This window comes from Corvus hawaiiensis, chromosome 5, assembly GCF_020740725.1.
Source record: "Corvus hawaiiensis isolate bCorHaw1 chromosome 5, bCorHaw1.pri.cur, whole genome shotgun sequence".
NCBI classification, from domain to species: domain Eukaryota; kingdom Metazoa; phylum Chordata; class Aves; order Passeriformes; family Corvidae; genus Corvus; species Corvus hawaiiensis.
The window spans coordinates 67,485,111-67,505,523 of record NC_063217.1 but is presented as its reverse complement, the minus strand read 5'-3'; the positions used below and the strand labels follow the sequence as shown (position 1 = coordinate 67,505,523).

The following is a 20,413-nucleotide window of genomic DNA, read 5'->3' as shown; positions in this document are numbered from 1 at the left end:
AAAGTGTAAGTGTATTCGCAGATTTCTCTTTTTTCTCTCCAGCTTTTCTCCACCAGCAGGCCTTTGATTTGAAATTGTAAGGCTCTAAAATCTTCTGCCAGCATTCTTATAAACAGATTCAACTTGTCCTTTTATCGGTGCTTCAGCATGTAGCCAATTTCCTCTTTTCTTGCAGTTTAGAAGACCTCAGATAATTCTTCCTCTGTTCTCTCACAAATATATGAAATTCTAAGTAGTCATCTAACTTCACATTCATGAGGCAATTTCATCACCACCAAATTGCAGACTTGGCAAAACATTGTCCATCTGCCTTTAAAAAGATTTAAGAAAGGGTTGAATTTCAGAGATGGTGGTACAGACAGTTTAATCTACTACGTCTGCTTGTTCCTTTACAGAATAGCCTTGTTCTTTTGCATATCCCAGAATGGAATGCTTAAACTGTTGTTGAGCTTAGTTAAAGTTTCCATTCAATTCACCAGTGCTTCGCATTTTATTTGATAAAAGACAAGGTCACTGGGATTCATAGAATTTGGCCTAAAACTGTTGGTTGCATGAAACAACGCAATTCTGTATCGGTCTTTAGAAAGGACTGATCTGATGTCAGTATGCACTCTCGTGGCTTGGCTCCAATTTTAGCCTGCTGAAGTAGAAGTGGTGAATGCTTTTACTTGTGTTCCAAACTCTTAGTTAATGCCTTTGCAGATAGGTTATCTAGGAACGGTGTGATACATTAATCCCTCAGGTTTGGTTAGATAACCCCTTCCAAAGCTTTAAGAAGCTGCCGCCTCAGATTCTTCAGTCTGAATCCGGTCAGATCATACGGAATCCAGTTTTTTCCCCCCTTTCCTCTTCATTTTAGGACTTTCAGTCTGCACGCTGTAAGCATCCACAAAGGAATGCAAGCAGCTGCAGTTGCAGAGACATGTCTGGTAAGCAGCAATGTGTGATTCGCAGTGGCACGGCCTGATGCATGGAATTCTTTTAAAAAAGTATTCATCCCATCTCTTTAACAGTGTGTTTAAATGTAGAACAAGCAAAAATTCTGGCTCACTGTCCTGTCTCAGCGGTCACTGTCCCTCAAACAGTGGTAGTCCAAATATTTCAGTGTTAACTTCCAAGCACACGAAATCTGCTGCAGTCAGGAAAGATATTAAATACTAAAAAAAGAAACATACTGACTAAGTTGCTGGCTCTCTCAGTCTGAACAGGCTCATACATCTTTTACCCTCGATAGCTTTAGACTCTGACGTAAGAGAGGAAGAGTGGCCATGTACTCAGAGAGAAGGCATTTTCATTATGTCAAAAATAGATGGCTGAAAACTAAAGTGTGGCTAGTGCTGAGTGTACTTCCTTGGCAGGAGCTGATGCCATTCTGAATAGCAAAGCCTTTGAGATGTTTCAGTAGTCCTGTATTATTTATTTTGATCACATAAATGTTTATTGTCTGTCTCTAAAAATAGATGAAGTGAATTTGAGAATGTTGCAATGTGAATAAATGGCGAGTCGGTGAAAACTCTTTTGGCGATGTATCTAAGCCACAACCAACCAACCACACACAATTTTGTTATATAAAGATTTTGGGGAGCAGGGGGGAGTTAATGTCTGTAGGCTTATTGGCTCTGTGTACATTTGCTATGACCCTTTTGTTTGTGAAATAACCCAGGAAAGAGATAGGAATCAATGCAGCACAGTAGGCAGTGTAAACGAACTTGTGCATGTTTCAAATAGAGTTGTTAAGATCTTGTCGTGCTTGCCCAAATGATAACAAACCCCAAATACATTCTAACCGTGAAGCTACTCTAAACCACACTGTAGACATGGATATTTTGAGCAATAATCCAGAAATTTATAGCAACAAACTTTGCTTTCTCTTTTTGCCAACAGTACCTAACTGTTTGCTGCTGCAAGCTGAACTCAAAGATGCTGATGTGTGTAACTGTTGTGATGGGTTTATGGTAAGTATTTGAAGCAGAATTTTTCTTCTTTTTTTTTTTTTTTTTTGAGACTTATGACCTATATTTCAGTTAGTTGTGGAAAAGCCTTTGAGTGGTTATGAGCAATTCTTGTGATTTTTCAGCTATTCTGAAATCTTATTCCTCAGTTTGTGTCCTGTGCAGTAGGATACCAATTATAAAAACGTATTTTAGTGGGTTTTGAAATGGTGTAGTCTTCTAAATACTAGTGAATATTTGAATTGTGATCCCTTATTAAATTGTGCCCTTTATTTGATATGTTGTCAAATGCCATTTCAAATTTCTTTCTAATATTTCATCAGACTGATGCTTCTTTTGTCTCTTCCATCATCTCTTCCACCATTACAACATAGCAGTTAGAATAACAGTCCCACTTAAATAATCTGTTTAACATTTTTATAGGTTAAATAACATCTTTTTCCCAAGACAGAACCACTTTTATGAGATTTAATTAGACATTCAGCACCATTAAAATAATATTTAAAAATAATCTTTAACATTTTGGTCTTTCCAGAAAAGTTAAAAAAAAAGAAAAAGAAAAAAATCCGTGTGATTAGGAGAATAGTAGCCCTGAGGTTATTCTCTCCTATCTGTTAAAATCCATTCCTACCAGACATAACAAGAGCTCAACTTCATGGCAAAATTGATTTGAAGTGCATCTTCACTCTTGACTTTCTCTGCGGTGGCTCATTTCCCTTTTCCGTGCTCCTTTGCAATGGCATTCTTCCAAGCCGTGAGACTGAGAAGTACAAGCCCAACACTGATTTCAGCAGGGAACTGCAGAGACATTTGCCCTTTATTGTAGATGCAGACCATAAATTGAATCCAGGGAGAGCAGCATCCTGAAATTACCCCAGGAGTAATTTTTCTAGACCAGACATTTAGATGATGAGCATTGTTCCCTTTTGCTAAGCTTTTTTAATATCATAGAAAGTCAAGCATGTTCCTACTGTAAACATTGTATATCCCTTTTTTATACATGATTTTTACAAGAACCCTTTTGAGCGGCAATACAAATGCAAAAAAGGATCCAAATTAATTCAGAAGATCCAATTTGGAACTTTGCGCAATAAATAACTGCTGAGTGTGGATTTTGATGGAGCATAATTTATCAGATAAAACTGCAGGTCACGGTGTATTTAAGGCCACTACTTCTAATACTGGATTTTCTTGTAAAATCAATTAATTGATTAATTAATTATAGTCAGTCATTTATCATCCTAATGCAGACACTTTTTCTCCCTGAAAGTCAGAATATGCCTGTCTCATAGGAGTCATGCTTTCCAGAGCACTTTTTATTTTATTGGATTAGTTTGGAAAGGGTGAAGGCAGACCTCAAAGCTACACAGGCAGACAAAACCAATCACTTTGCTTCCTCTACAGAAGCAAAAATCACAGGCAAAACTTTCATCTGCAGGGAAAGAGATATTACCAACCTAAACTAGAACCTGAGGTTGTTGTCTTCCTTGCCCAATTGAATGTAGGGATCGTATTCAGAAATAGTTTTTGAGACTTTTCACAGGAGTTGAGTCTATACAGTGTTGCCAGAATGGGTTTTTAGTAATAGTCAAAAATTCCTCTTAGCTTGCACCAGTTAAAAAAGAAGTCCCTGTTTGTTTGCCTGTGTATCGCCAAGGGGCGCACATATCCAGTGGCATTTAAGCAGCACAGCATTCAACATGGTAGTAACCATCCTCAAAACCAATCACCATGTCAAAAATCTACAGGTTGTCTTTGTTGCCTTGTACAAGGGAGGGTTCAGAATGGAATCCAGAGAACACAGAGCAATTACATCCAGTTAATAGGAAATGCTGAAGATAAGAACCCATATGAACAACTTCAGAAGGTGTTTCATATCCTTACCAGATTCTTTCCTTTTCTGCAGTTACTTATTTTTCCTATGTCTGTCACAATGAGGCACAGCCAGAGAGGTGGGGTCAGGGGAGATTGAAATCTACATCCTCTATGTATCTGCTTTGTCCAGTGGATCTTCTACAATTACTGCTCCTTTTGAATTTCTTCTCTTTTGAAAAGTGCAATTAAATATTCAAGGGGCAGAAAGAAAAAAGGGGAGAAGTATCTGTGATGGGTGGAACTAATTATTCACATGCTGATATTTGAATCTAGCATCAAGCAATTCTTAGCTGGGGTTTATTTATGGACCTTCAAGTGTCTTTTTTTGATGTATCCTTCTATCACAGTTTAGCATTCATCGTTTAGCTGTCTATGATCAAATTTCCTATGATACCTGGAGGTGTATATATACTGACTATATATAAAAGCTTTGTCTCTAAGTTTTTTTTTGATTACACACCACTCATTTTGAGGAAGTATATGATTTAATCTACTTTAATTACGAATCCTTGTTTTCCTACTGTATGCTTTACTGCTCAGTTTTTTGACCATGTGATACATATATTTCAGTTATTTCTTTCATATAAATTTAATTTTTCCATGTGAATCCCAAAAAATAAATAAGCATGAAGAATTTATTAAATGTTAATTCTTCTTTGGAAATTATTTTTAGTGACAGTCTAGTCTGCATTGAAGTAATGTGTTATTCTATACAATTTACTGCAAAAACAATAAAAAGGAAAAAAGAACAGAAACTCACAGGTTGAGTTTTGCAATCTTAAAATATGGCCATCATCATGAAAGTTCCTATTGAGATTACAGGATTAGATTCACAAAAGGAAGCATGCTTTTTACAAATTTAAATAATAATTATCCATTGGACAAGTTTTGGTCTCATTGTTCTGTATTCACTGTAAGTATGATGGAGAGGAAGCATTTGCTACTCAGGGAATAAAAAGAGCTCCATATCTCTGTTACTTGCAATCTCATTGTGTGGCTTGTGTATGACTTCTTTTGCCATGTTCTTCATGTCTGACAAGAAACAATGAGAAACTCAGCAAACTGTGAAAAGGTTCCATTAGACAGCATCTGTTTTCTGGTGCTTCCTTTTTATTTTTTCACCTTGAATACGGTCATCTAGCTATTCTCCAGAATGTTTAACAACACTGGTTGAGGAAGAGATTCATAGCATTAGTGGATCACTAGTACATTTTTGTCAGTGGTCTGTATTTCTCCTTCAATAGATGTTGTTGTTTTTACACTTGGAACTACAGCACGAGTTCATTGAGACTGAACTTTAACATGGAAGTAAATAGTGATTATATCATGAAGTTTTTCTCTTGTGTGGGGAAAAAATAGGTAAAATATCCTTAAACATTTATCTCATTCCTTGTTGCATCTTGTAAAGAAGTCAGCATAGCAGATTTAACCAGGAAGCTCCAAAGTATATTTGTAGTCTGGATATTTGAAAAGCTCCTTTATTATGTTGGCATACAATATTGCTAATAACATTTTCCAAAGGAGAGCTGGGTATTTAATGCAACTCTCAAATTTTTTAAACAGAAAATGGAGTCATATGAAAATGCTGAATATATTCTAAATAAATAATTGAAATTTGCATATCATAGGGAAGTGCCTGCCATAGAGTAGTTGATTATAATGAGATTTATTACACAGGGAAAACATTTTTATATGCTGATTCAATTAACTTTGAAAACTTGCAGTAGTGTGCTAGTATTGCTTATTGCCATTACTTCCTTCCAAGGCAACAAATTTATTGACTGTGTTCAGTATAAGTCCTAGGAATGGTTTGGGTTTGAAGGGACCTTAAACATCGCCTAGTTCCAACCCCCTGCCATGGGCAGGGACATTTTTCACTAGACCAGGTTGCTCAAAGCTCCATCCAACCTGGTCTTGAGCACTTCAAAGGATGGGGCATCCACAGCTTCTCCAGGCAACCTGTGCCGGTGCCTCACCATCGTTACAGTAAAGAATTTCTTCCTCAAGTCTGATCAAAACCTACTTTCTCTCAGTTTGAAGCCATTCCCCCTTCTCCTGTCGTCCCAGGCTCTTGTAAATAGTCCCTCTCCAGCTCTCTTGTAAGTTCACTTCAGGTACTGGAAGGCCACAATTAGGTGACTCCAAAGCCTTCTCTTTTCCAGGCCAAACAAACCCAGTTCTCCCAGCCTTTCCTCACAGGTGAGATGCTCCATCCCTCCAATCAACTTGGTTTCCCTCCTCTGGAGTCACTCCAACAGCTCCATGTCCTTCCTATGCTGGGACCCCAGAGCTGGATGCAGCACTGCAGGTGGGGTCTCACCAGAGCAGAGGGGCAGAATCCCCTCCCTCCCCTGCTTCCCATGATGCTCAGAATGCAGCCCAGGACATGTTTGGCTTTCTGGGCTGTGAGTGCCCATGGCCAGGGCATGTCCAGCCTCTCCTCCACCAGCACCCCCGAGTCCTTCTGGGCAGGGCTGCTCTCCATCTGTTCATCCCCCAGCCTGGATTGATAACGGGAGTGGCCCCAACTCAGGTGCTGCAGCAGCAGCATTTGGTCTTTTTAAACCTCATGAAATTGCCATGGGCCCACTTGCTGAGCTTGCCCTCTGGATGACATTGAATGAACATATTATTTCTGCAGAGGCAACGTGGATACATCCTGATGCTTAGTTTTCTTGCAATCAGGGTTATGCCATCAAGTCTTCTAGTTTCAGCTCTTCTAGGGCTTGACCCAGAAGTGTTACAAAGTTTTGGCCATTGAATTTAGTCAAACTGTACTAAAAGTTGCTTTGGTATTCCATGGAGTTTTTCAGAGCTCAATTAAATATTTTCAAATAGCATATTACTGCAGCTAGAGTTATTCATTAATGCCAGATCCAGCACCCTTTGAAATAAATGTATTTTTAAGGCTCTGAACTTCAGACCATATACTCAAAGACAAGGAGGTATGTAAATGGAATGTGATTCCCTGTCCAAGATGAATACATGCTTCTGATCATATCTGTATGAAATATTTAATTCCTGGTTTAAAGCACTTCAGTGCTATTTTAACATTAAGCACATGAGTTGTCAGTTGGGCTGTTTGGGCTTAGAATCAGCCATGAAGCTGAGATCATGGTAATCAAGAAAGTTCTCAAGTACTACTTAAGACTTTTCTCTTGGTTAAGAAATATAATCAAATAAATTTTCCTGTTTGATTTTCAAATTCTGAACTAATGGTTTGTTAGGTCATTACTATGCTCTCCTTCAAAATTATTCACTGAGAATAATAATAAAGTAGCCTATTATTATAAATGAATAAAACACAACTTCTTAAGCAACAGGAACGTGTGAAATGCATATCTTGGTCAAACTCTTTCAAACATGGGGAATTTTTGTGAGAATTATGGTACTTCAAAAATTATGTTTCCTTAATTTCTGCTATAATTATTTGACTTATGTCATGGAATCACTTCTTCTAACTACCTAATGTTATCTACTTTAAATGGTAACAAGCTTTATATTTGAAACTTTACAGGATGGCTCATAGGTATTTCTAGAAGAACATCTTAAAAGAGAACTTGGGGCTCTAAGCAACAAAGCAGAATAAACCACTTAAATTAACAAGCAACTTTTACTCAGATTAACAATTAGTGTAGTGAAAAAATATCATTGGGAAACTTCAGTAATGTGTTGCAGCAGAAACAGCTATTTTCAAAATTTCTCAGTCATTAAAACTCCTTAAATTTTACCCTTTCTCTCAGTCTATAAAACTGTGTAAAGTTATACGGGATCAGGAAAGAGAGGAGGGGAAGCACGTAAAACTGAGCTATTTGTATCTTGAACTGGATGAAAAAGAAAAAAAATAATATACAGTTTTTTGGGGTTTTTTTATTTTTCCACAGCAAAAGACATACAGCTAGTCTTGATCAACTATGTTGCGGGATGAAAAACAGATGGGAAGGAGAAAGTTTGAATTGAAAATATAACCCAATAGTTATTTACTTTCCAGGGCAGAGATGGGAATGACTATTAGAGAAGCCTCCTGGGTAACAACACACTAAAAACTCTCTGCCTGTACGGGTTGGAAAATATTTAACTCGATCCTGAAAAACTCTGTCGCTTATGCGTTATGTAGCTGGCAATGTCAAGTATTCAGCTTTAAAAAGATCATCCATTAAAGGTTATAAACCTTGGTAAATGTGCAAATGAGAAAAAATAATGGCTGAAAGTAGAAAGCAAACTTGTTTATTTTGAATGAAATAGGACATAGATTAAATCTAATGACAACACATCTCCTGGCAAATAAAAATGGCCATTCAGTCCTGAATGGTGATGCTTATGGTCTTATAATTATTTGAGCTTTCTACTTTTCCCTTGAGCATTATGGAATAATGGTCCCAAACTCTGAAGGGAAAGGGAAAGGTGTGTGTTCAACTCTTTTCGTGAAAAAAATTCAGCTTTTCTCTATATCTTCAAGGGCTTTATTCTCCTTATTTTGTCTCCTATTTAAAATCAACGTTTTATGCATTTTCGTCTTCTGGATGATACAGAAAGCTTGCTCTAATTCTGTCTTTCCAGTGACTCTAAGACTTGCACTTTTTGCCTTTCTTCATGTGTTGTTTAGCCAAGTCATGTCTTGGTTGCCATTAACTCAGTTTTACCAATACAAAAAGAGGCAATATTTCATATAAAAAACTTCCCAATGTGTAAAATTCACTACCACAACAGTGCAGCCTTCCCGTCCAAACAAACAAATGCTATCTGACAAAATAGTAGCTGGTGTAAAACTGATAGTTTTGAAGGATGAGCTACAATCAGATAATCTTTTTCGTGTTGTTTTAGCAGGGTCTGATAAAGAATGTTTTCTCATGTAGGACATAGGAAATTTGTATTACTGAACTGAATTTGTTTAGCTGAAAGAAGTGGTCTATTTCCATAGTTTGAGACTGCTTGTGCAGATTTCCTTCCTACAAAGTAAAACCTGTTGGCTTCTGCTGCAGGGGAAAACACAGGCTTTATGACCCATTATGGAAAACATTTCAGTTCCTTAAGATGAGGCAAGACAAGAGACAGTTGTATAGCAGTATATCAGCTTGCAGTGAATCTCCTCCATCATTAGATTGTGTTAGGTTAGTTACGTCCCTCTTCTTGGTGAAATCCCAAGGCTCTGCTTAGTCTTTTGTGGCATTGGAATTCCTTGTGATCTATTATCAGATTATCCTTGAACAAGTACTGTATCTTTCACTCCTAGAAATAAGCAATCTGCTCTGTAGCACTCACCATTACATGGAGTCATTTATTACAGCAGAACTTTGTCATTCGATTATGCTTTTGTACGGAGCACATGGCCAAAAGTCTCAATCACAGGTGTCTGAAGTTGGTTAAAGAAGTTGTCGGTGTTCCAAACTTCAGAGATGCTGATCTGGTGCTGATGTGCCTGTCTGCTATTAACCATGGCAGAGAGGGGCCTACGGCAGTCATTTGCTGACTTCTGATCCTTTTGCTCTCTCTTTTTTTCAGACTGTGAATATTTTCCTATGGCATGTGAAATACTTTTCCTTCTTTTGTATGTTATTTTTCTCAGCATGCAGTGAACTGATAAAAGAGAAAAATACTTAGCTAAAGCTTTGACTATTTTAGCCTGCTTATTATGTTCAAAACCTTGCTGTATGCCTTATTTTAACTTCTTTTTATCCACATTTTTATGAGGAAAAACTGATTATAGGTGTTACAGGTAGAGACCTGACTAACAGTAAGAGACTTGTGGCACAGAAGAAACCTGTCAAATTCATAGCCTAGTTGTTTTTGTGTGAAATGTTTTGTTATGCCATGTAGGTAGGGATTTAAATAGCTGATAATTCCGCTCCCCAAACAGGTTATCTTTGGTTTAGACTTAACTGCTGCTAGTAACTGCTTTATACCCGAGATAGGAATTCCTTGTGTTTCTGTGTGTAGATAAACCACCATATTGACATAGCACAATATCAGCAAAGGTACTTGTGTAACCCAGACAGCTGTGTCTGTCTCTTGTTGAACCTTGTGAAACCCACTAGCCATGAACTATTTGTTCTTGCAGTTAGCCCATTCCTTTCTTAACCCACAGGCAACGTAAAAGAATATCATAAAGAAATGGGAGAATTATGTAGAAAAGGTAATTGTGTCTGTTCTATTCATTCCAGGAGGCAGGAGAAGGAGCTTCTGTGGTGGAAAGTTGGTCTTTGAGTATATAGAGACCCTGGAAGGAAAGAACAAACCCGCAGAATGGCACCGCTGAAGAAAGCACTGCTGAGGAAGGAAGCTTTGGATTTGGTCAACTTTTACTAATTCCTTCTTCAAGTCACTCCAGAATTTTCTGTACACCTTGTCCTTCCTTGCTGGCTCTGCTGTGAGGTCAGTTGTTGGCTAACACATGCAAGAGGCTGTTAAACACAGTAGAGTGGAGACAGATCTCCTCAGATATCAGGAAAAATGGTGCACAATCAGGATGTGTAAAAAACAAAAAATTTTTATCTTTCTTCCTATTTCAGCTGCTTGAATCATGATTCATTTGTATTTCTATTGGAAATAATATGTATCCAGATGAAGTGTTGATCTTTCAGGGCAGCTACCAGCTCAAGAGTATTATTAAGTGTTTTCTGTGCAACATGGTACTATAATTGGGGTCTGATTTTCACAGAATCACAGAATATGCTGATTTTGAAGGGACACGCAAGGATTATCGAGTCCAACCCCTGGTCCTGCAAAGGACCATCCCGAAGAGTCACACTATGTGCCTGAGAGCATTGTCCAAATGCTTCTTGAACTCTGTCAGGATGGTTCTGTGACCATTCTCTGGGGAGCCTGTTCCAGTGCCCAACCAGCCTCTGGGTGAAGAACCTATTCCTGATAACCAACCTAACCCTCCCCTGACACAACTTCGGGCCATTCCTTGGGTCCTGTCACTGTCACCACAGAGAACAGATCAGTGCCTGCCCCCCTCTTCGCCTCACAAGGAGGTTGTAACTGTGATGAGGTCTCCCCTCAGTCTCCTCCAGGCTGAACAGACCAAGTCCACTCAGCCACTCCTCATACAGCTTCACCTCAAGGCCCTTCATCATCTTTGCTGCTCTCCTTTCAATGCTCTCTATCAGCTTAATATCTTTCTTGTATTGTGGTGACCAAAACTGGTCAATATGGCATATAATTTTCCCTATTTTATAGAACTCACATTACTCCTATTTGTCATTGTCTTGTGTAAAGCTCCCCTCATTCTAATTGTGTGTCATCACTTTCCTTTTGTGCTGAGAAAACATATTCCACTAATCATCTGACTCATTCAGCAGTTACTAGTCCTTAGTATTGCTGTGCTGCTGGTGCAATAGCTGTTCCTGCTTCTCTTGAGTCCTAGACTACCATAACAGGATGCTATTTGAACACGTTAATGTTGGTAAGCAATCATTGGTTATTCTTTTCGAGAAGAAGTGAAAAGTCACCTACTACTAAAGTAGTGAAGCATTCAGATTTTCGTCATCGTACTGGGAACAGCAATTCCTTCCCAAGTATCTTGTTTGAATCTGTCAGTGAAAGACCATCATTAGAGAGGAGCAAAGAAGGTGTGACAGCACCTTGGGCAAGCTACCAAGTGCATGCAAAGGTCAAATAGTGGATGAAAGAGGAGAGCAGGAATTAAATGAAAGGAGGAAAATGCCAGCATTATGCTGACGTTTTCATTAAGAAAATCACTGAATAGATGAAACAAGCCTGACATTTACTTATACGGTGGTGGAAATCACTGCACTGTGTGTACTGCATGTTTTCCTGTTCAGTCAGCATATTGTACAGCTGTGATAAAGGGGGCTGTATTCATTTAGCAATAATGGTGATACAAAATTGTTCATTGACTCAGCTTTTCCTCCATTATGTGAAATATATTATAACTGGCCATATAAGTCAGTTTCTTTCACTATGCCTCCACACACATCATGACTGTAATCATCCTTTTAAAGAGATTTCTCAGATGATGCTACTTTCTTCACAAATCACCCACCTTTCCTCTATCTTCATGTAAACAGGTATGTTCACTGAATTTCTGTAACTGGGCACATACATTGTAAAGTCTCATTCGTTATATAGCTAGAAACTTTCAGTGCAATGCTGCTTAGTGAGAGGAGAAATTCATTAGGCCTGAGTGACAGATAAATTCACCATGGACTGTGGTGGGGTGCATTTCTGCATTCACCAGCTTAAAATGCACATGAAAGAGTTAAGTCTCCATTGGGCTCATCCAAATTACATCACTTTGGCAATATAAAGGGGTCATAAAAGGGTAACAGCTTTAGAAATACTCCTTACTTGGGAGGTGTTCTGGGGTTACAGGCAGGCCCAGAGTGGTCCATTATCTGGCTCTTCTGGACAGGTGGATGGCTCATGAGGGATACTTGCAGCCAGAAGAGTAGCTTTAAGCTTTCTCTAATTGATGCCAGAAGTTCAACAGGTTCCCAGGCAACCTGAAAATACAAGAAATACAAAGGTGATTCTGAAAGTTTGGTAGTACATTTCCCCCCCTGGAAACTCAGTAACAAAATTCATACTTTGAGTTTGAGTGTGACGGAGTGGGAGGCCAGATTTAATGCTTGATGCTTAATCTTCTTGGAAGATGCTTGTAGCACTGAGCCAAAATCCCTTGGGGTATGACACATGGACTGTTCATTTCAATTTCATGTCCTTTGAGTTTTGTTCCGTCTGCTGTTTCTTTGTCTGCATTGGATGTTTCATTTGCACAAAGAATGGCATTAAAATCAGTGTCCATCAAAAGACATAAAAAGGTCCTTCAAACGTTGATCAGTTATATTTTACCACACACTGATGAGATGGGATGTGCAGTGAACCAGTTCACAGGCCACTGGAAAGGGATAGAAGGAATATTGGTTCTGCAGCACTAGTCTTTTTCTATCATGGGATTATCACTAGAAATGGGGAGATAAATCAAACAGAGAAGTTCAGCCAGAGGATAGCAGTGACCACCTAGGTTGGTCTGTGCTGCTTCTTGCTAATACTGGGTGGTAACAAGCAACTGGGGAAAAGTGGTACCCTAAATTTTTCCAACTCTTTCTATAGTTGTGTGTAAGCATGTAGACAAGTCAGGCAAGGAGACACTAGTAGGTAAAAATGCAGTGGAATTGAGAAAAGGGGGATCTTTGTGCTTGGAAGCAGAGTCATGTCCTGACTTCCCAAAGACTCAGTAGACCCTTGGGAGCCTGCTTGACTAACATACACAGTGCCTACTTTTCTTTTGGAGTACACCAGTCAGTTCCTTTTCAAATCAAACCTGGATGAGGGTTTGCAGTCAACTCACTCCAGGGACAACTCAAGTTTGTGTAAAGCTTTTGTATCTTTGTTTACATGATCTTCCCGCACTGTCTTGGCAAACCTTGCACCCTAAAATATCTTCATATGTCACATGCTGTACCCACGGCACACAATATAGACTCAGTATCGTGTTTAAAAAATACCTTTCCAGCAGATTGTGCCAGGTTTGCATGCTTTGAACAGGAAAAAAACAACCCCCTTTTTCAGGATGGGTAACAAAACAGCAAATGGGGCCAAAGGGACTAAAGCCAAACACTGAACAGTGTGGTCTGCAGTACGCTTTGGGCAGAGTTAATCCTTTATTGATGAAACTGAACCCGAAGGAAGTGTAGATGCAAGTGCACTGTACCAGGTGGCCTGATACAGAGAATGTTTCTTGTAGTGTAAATGTAACCTTTATCTTCTTATAAGTGTTGCCAAGCAAGGCCAAGGTCACCAAAAAGGGCTGATTGGGGGCTGACAAGAAATAGAGGAGTTTGAGTTCTAGACATAAACTTTTTTCTGAGGTAGAGGTGTTTCTTTTCATATGAAGTTTCCTTTCATGGCATCAAGTTAGTTAGCCTCCAACAAAAAGTAACAGGATACAGCAAAGGTTGTGGCCTTATTTTATAAATGATAAAGTGACTGAGGAATGTGGGAGTGAAGTTCCATATTTCCATCCTTATCCTTCAGATTAAATTGAAGTCCATACCAATAATTTATTGAATCTGATATTTCTCATTAAGTGGTCACAGAATGAAGAAATGAATCATTGCATTCCTCTCAGTGCTGGGTGGGTTTAACAGGTGCCACATATGGAATATTTACTAATATTCTTTTCCATGAGCCACAAAATTGAGTCTAGCTGAAGCAGGGATTTCTAACTTACTGCCCTGTAGTCCTGTGGGCAGAGCCCCCTCCATATGTACTGGACTGTAGTCCTTGTAGTTAGAAAGCAAATAGCATAATCAATCCAAACCCACTGTCAGTAGAATAAAAAGGAGAGGTCAGGAAAAAAAGCTGATGTGTTCTTTTTTCTTCTTGGGTAAACACAACATTAATATGCTGATAATAATCAAATTATCTGTTTTCTAAGAAACTATATTTGTAAACAAATGTGTTTTCTGTATTTGCAGATGTGATAAACCAAAACCAAATGATGTACTGAGGTAAAAGGCATATTCTACCAGTCCTACTGCTTCAGAAAATAGGGGTTTAGTCTGTCCTGTTTCTGTATCTCCATAGTTGTAATGTCTTCTGCTTTCCTGTAATGTCTTTTGCTTTCCTGTTTTCAGCTGTTTCTGTGACCGTGTCACATAGTCATTTCTGTTTAATGATCATAATTGTTAGCTTGAACTTGTTAGGTGTTTAACAAACGTACAAAAATCAATAATAGATTGTGAAAAACTAAGAAAATGAACTTATTCCTATTTCCATCTGCTTTGAAAACACATGCTGTAACTAACCATTATCAGATAAAACATGAACACTGAAATAAAAAGGTGTGGGAGCTGAATTTATGACCCGTAATATAACCAAGTGGGAATGAATGCAGTAATATAATATTAATATACTTTTAAGAAGCTAGATGCTTGTTAAAATATGAGAATTTCACACTCATTATATTTTTGTTATGAAAGTAGTTTCATTTGTAATAGCGAAGTATATGTGTTGCAGCTAAAATGCATGTATATATTTTCATAGTATATATTTTTTAAATAAACCTATCATCAGACAGCCCAAATGCCTGAAGTGCTGAAATAAACTTCTGATTCAGGAAAGTCCTGGAGATGGTGATTAGGTGATGTTGTTGGAGGCATATAATATATAAGAGGAGATGGATAATTTAAGGGGGCAGAAGACTTCTCAGTGCAACAAAATGCCTACTGCAAGTAACAAGGGGGCTTTGAAGAAATTCCAGTTGATTCTGGAGGATGCTAAGCTGCATCTTGAAAAGATAATATATAATATCTAGTAAGTTTTAATATGGGGCAGTTTGAAACAATTTTTTTAGCCTGGGTCAATTGTAATATGTGATGAGAAGTATTTAATGTAGCGGCTGTATATCAACAAGCTTGTTTTGTTTCAGAAATGAATGTCTTTTCTGAGGCTCTCAAACATTTCCAAATGGGAAATAATTACCCAATACTAATTACTACCAAAAGAATAAGAAATAACCCAGCATTAAAATGCTGGTTTATCTGGTAGGTCTCACCCCTAAACATATAAAACAGTTAGGGTGTTGCTGGAAACCGAGTTACTGTCCAGATTGTGCAGCACACTGTCTGATTTTCCTGAGCTTTTTAAAGAGATGTATCTCTCTGGTATAGATCCCTGTGGTCTACTTACAGGGAAATTTCATTACCATGCTGTGTGGTCCTCACGGTGCTGAAAGTAAAATATTGGATTGACAGGTTCTTGTTGTGGAGCAGGGCTTATTGATGATGGAAAGACTGATTCAATCTCTAATCCTGAGGAACGACCTGCCACCTGGAGTGATAGTATACAGATGGGTGCAATCTAAACTCTCTTTCCGCCTCAAGTTGCATTTGGCTGTAGATTAACAATGTGATTCCATATAATGAAGATGGTTGCTGGGTGCAGTGGCAATTTTCCATTACTGACATGCCATGTCAACAGTTCTGACAAAGCTGTAAGGACAACGTTTAAATGTGCTACATCTGGCTGGGATGGTTGCCAGGTTATTAACAGCCCCATTAAAATTACCTGCAGAGATCTACGTTGGGAGAAGGGAACATAGTGCACTGCTTCCCCTGCAACTGTCTGTGCAGGCATAATTACAGTCCGATAGCACACACTTTGAATATTACAGTGTTACGGTGGTAGAGTAGCAGCTCTTTTACTGTTTTATTTTGGTGAGGGAATATTTCATAGCTTTATTTGTATCAAATCCAAATCCCACAGCCTTGCTCAGGCAGATATACCATTGAAGTGAAAGAAAACTTCACCTGAGGGTGGAGTTTCATCAGTAAGTTTTGATTTTATTAATGGTATTTCAAATAAAAGTACTCTAAAGATGCTTGCATATTTATATATGCATATATATAACCATTTTTAAAGAAATATATAACTATCTTTTTAATGACCCATTATTTTTCTTTCCTCCTGCATGACTGTACAAGGCTCCCAGTGAAGCATATATAATATGAAAGGGGTTTAAGGCATTTTTCTGAGTACGAGTAAAGGGCTGTGCTGTCCCAGAGGACACTGCAGAAGGCACAGCGCATTTTCTGGTGAGATTCCCCCCATTCCTTTTGAATGCAAAGGGAGCACTTGCCGGTATAATGATATATGGGCTTGTGATCCTAGCTCTCCATAAGCAGTTTCTAGTACAAGTTAAAGCACTCTAAGTTCAGTACTTGAATGCTGAAGGAGATTCTTACACTCTGTCTCTTACAAATCCAGGTAGTGCCTGCCCTAATTCAGTTCTAAGCTGTGTCTGTTCATGTGTGTGAAAAGGATCTCTGCCTGCTGAACAGTGCCTGCTTCCCATCCATGTAGCCTGTGAGCCCAAGTCCAGGGCTTGTGGTGGGGTTACCTGGCTGTGCCTGGGACTGTGCTGCCTTGCCAGGTCTGCTCAGGAGGGCTGAGCTGGGGACAACACAGAAATACCAACTGCACCTCAGCCTGTCTTAACCATTCCTGTCACTCCTGGTACCAAGTGTCATCTTCAGGGTGACTTCAGGGTTAGTGCATAACCTGCAATGAGAAAAGGAGCCCAAATGTGGCCATCTTTGCTTATTATGGTTGTGTGATCAATGGTGTCAATAAAGAGCTGGAGGCACTTCACATCTGATTATAGTTCTCTTCTCTGGTTTGCTGTAGTGAGCAAATTCATTTTTTTGCAGCCTGAAGAAAAGTACAAGTCTCTGGGTGTTTTTGTGTGGGGGTGTGCAGCCTCCGGTCTGTGTCCCTCCTGCTTCAGCTGCCTGATCAAGGGGAAGAATTTTCAAAAATTTGGGGCAATGCAAGGGCTCTTGACATTTATTACACATGGAACTTTCCACATGTGGCAGAAATAGAAAACTATGTTTAGAACAAGCAATATGACTTCATGTCTGTTATGCCATATGTTTTTCCTCCTGCTGCTGTACCAGAGAAAAGGGATGTGGAATAACCTGACCTCATTCTGACCGTGGCTGTGTTTGTAACTCCTTGGGGCTCTTACAGCCACATGAAGAATTATCATTCTGTTGCACCATAGAATAGACGGATAAAATACACATCTATCACAAAACCTGTAGCAAAGGGAGTACAGTTTTGTCACCTGAATTCTGCATAAAACATGTATACTCAGAAACATCTATTGTCTCTTATTTAAATTTTTTTTGTTAAAGTAACCATGAAGCTTTTGGAGTTGATATGAGACATAGCAATATACATGTAATGCCTATGTTTTGAGTCATGAATTGTATGTGTACCAAGTAGGTGATATGAAGAGTTCTGTGCAAAAACAAAGGATAAAACACATAAGTTTTAATTTGACTTGGAGTTTGGTCTATGTTCTGTGCTTTAGAAGTAAGAAATGAAAAGTAGTGAAGACCAGTCATTTTGTAGTGTGCAGTGACATGTAGGTTCACATTTTGACTCATTTAATTGCCTGGTGACAGCTCAGAAGTAGAAACACAAGCCTGTGGTGTGAACTATCTGGCTTGGAAGATAGGGTTGATCTGACAAATGAGCGTCCTTATTTTGTTTTATGTTTTAGTCACATACTGAGATAGGTGTAGGTCTTTTAATACACCTTAGGAGAAGAAAGGGCTAAGAAAAATAATGAAGGAATCTAATAAAAAATCTGGCTTTTCCACCTGTGCTGAGAAGTTCCAGTGACTGAACATCCAGCCATGTTCTGTGCACAGAGTGTTGACTTAAAAAGGTGACATCCAGCTGAGATATTCCACAGGGAGTGTGCAAAGATCTGTATTTACATGACTTTGTGGGACTTGTATCTGCCTGTACTAGCAATTTAGCTTCATATTTTTAATGTAAGTATCTTTTACTTAGACTGTGTTGGAACTAACAAATTACATTATCTAAATTGGAAAAGTAAACACAAAATGTTAAGCTGCTCTTTTTGTTATAAATACCCCTACTTTTCTCATTTGGAAATGGGAATAGTCAATTACAGTCTATTTCACTTTCAGATCCCAATACTTGGAATATACTTTTTAATCTTTTCTAAAACTAAACATATTTTACCTTCTGATGGAGAAGGAGGAAATCATCCTTTTCCGTCTCAAATATATTCCACTTAAAAGTATTTTTATGAAACTCATTTGTATAGAAATTAATATTTGAGACAAATCTGGTTAAATGGTGTCTCTACTGAGAGATATATAAAGCAGAGTATTGCAAGCTCAGTTTGCTTTTTCTTCAAAAGAATCTGAGATTGTCTTAGCACATTCACCTTAAATTATGTGGTTAAATTAGTTTCTGGTGCTATTACACTAGATAGGTACAATAGTACCTGTGTTTAGGTACTACTCATAGTAATGGGTATGTAAGATGAATTGTACCAGTCCTATTAGTGCACTGTCTAGCTACAGCCAGATAATTCCTTTCTTTTAGAATTAATATGATCTCTGTTTCTCATAGCAGGTCTGGCATCATTTTCATTTCTTTTTCTATCCCTTCTCAGACACTGATAAATAATGATGGCTCCCTTACATTTCAGAGTCCTATTGTAGTTTCAGCTGTCTTTTTCTGTCTTTCTTCTTCAATGAGTTTGACTCCTGGAACTCTGTGTTCTTTGCCATTTCCCTTCAATTTTTGTTACTTAGCTTTTATTTAGCTTTGCACCTTGACTTGTCTTGCTCATTTTCATTTTATTTGTAGTTCTGGATCAGTTCCTTCACTTATAGTCTTTTCAGGATGTGGGACTTTTAAAAGCCTTCTTTTCTTCATGGTCTACTAGCTGCAAATTTCTCTTCTTAAATAATCAGCTTGTTTTGTCATTTTGCCTATTGAGCTCTGTCTTTTGTCCTACTTATACAACCTCTAATGTTTAAGATTTTCTCTCATTTGATTTTCTCACCTTCCACTCTAGGATTATGTTTATACTAGAGAGTAAGCCAGGTAATGGGCTAAAGCCAAAGCTCATCACAGTCTAGATCCACTTAACTATATGGCTGGTAGAATGCAAGTGTCCCTGTATTTAGTAATCACACACTGCCTAAAAATCCTTGCTTTCCATGTAGCAGTTGGTGCCTAAACCCTCTGGAAAAGTCTCCTCAAGAGCAGGTGGGATGTTCAGTAGCAGCCAATAAGGCAGGGCTGTGTTCTTCCAACCTACAGATGTGTCGGTAGGTTGGGCCGGTACTACAGAGTTGAGTAAACCTGACTTTTAGGATTGCCCAAAGTCAGTGCCTTAGTATGCATTTGTAAAATGGGCCAAAAATTTGTAGAATGTTTTGTCTAAGTATTGTACCATCTGAGGTGTCGTCTCTTCCCCTGTATATTGATTTTAACAGGCTTTGATCTACAGAGAATTACAGGAGAAACGCCCTTCTTTCCAGCCCTGAAACAGACACCAGCTAGAAATCTTACTTGATGTGTTCTTTTGTCACTGTTTTTTTACTTTCTCCCTGATTCCTCTGCCTGTTTTTCTCAGCAGCAGTTCTGACATTGTCCTTGCTTTGCCTTTCTTTTTTTCCTCTCTTCTTTTTTTACCTTCAGATGTCTTCTCATCTTTATTAAAAAAAAACAAAAAAACCCAAAAGAAAACAAAAACCCACCAAAAAAAAAAATAATCCCTCATGTCACCTTTCCAGCCACCATATGGCAAGTATTAGGCTTGGATATGTAGTCTCTATGTTGTTTTTACAAGAATAAATGTTCTCAAGAGTTATGTAATTTCCAGGTGTTGATGGGAAGAAAAATACTACAAGTAATGGTGGGACCCAGACATATTTTTGCATGGATTTCCTTACTAGTAAAATTTTTGAAAGTAATGACCATGTTGTAGAAGATCAGCCGTTAAAAATGCAAAACACAAAGAACTGTAAACAACTTTGATGGGCTGATTAATAATTCAGTTAAACTGGAGGTTAAGAGATGAGTCTATTGCTTCACTTTAAAGGCATGCAAAAGAAAGAAAAAAAAGAAATTTAGGAAATCAGTTGGGTGAAGTAAACTGAACATACTCATTTCTAGTATATTTAGAATTTATTTCCATGTAAGCAAAAAAGCTGTGAGGATGAACCTCAGGCTGCATAGATAAATAATAACTTAAAAGAGACTGTTAGGGTTATACATGA

At 38.3% G+C, this 20,413-nt stretch overlaps 1 long non-coding RNA gene across 1 annotated transcript in view; it reads left to right on the top strand.

Moving 5' to 3' along the window:
- The window catches only part of LOC125326703, a 45,812-nt gene extending 30,932 nt beyond the window's left edge, over positions 1–14,880 (top strand). The window contains exons 4-5 of the long non-coding RNA XR_007203951.1: positions 1,885–1,955; positions 9,989–14,880. This is a non-coding gene — a long non-coding RNA (uncharacterized LOC125326703). The remainder of the gene's footprint in view (positions 1–1,884; positions 1,956–9,988) is intronic.
- The last annotated feature ends 5,533 nt before the right edge of the window (positions 14,881–20,413 follow it).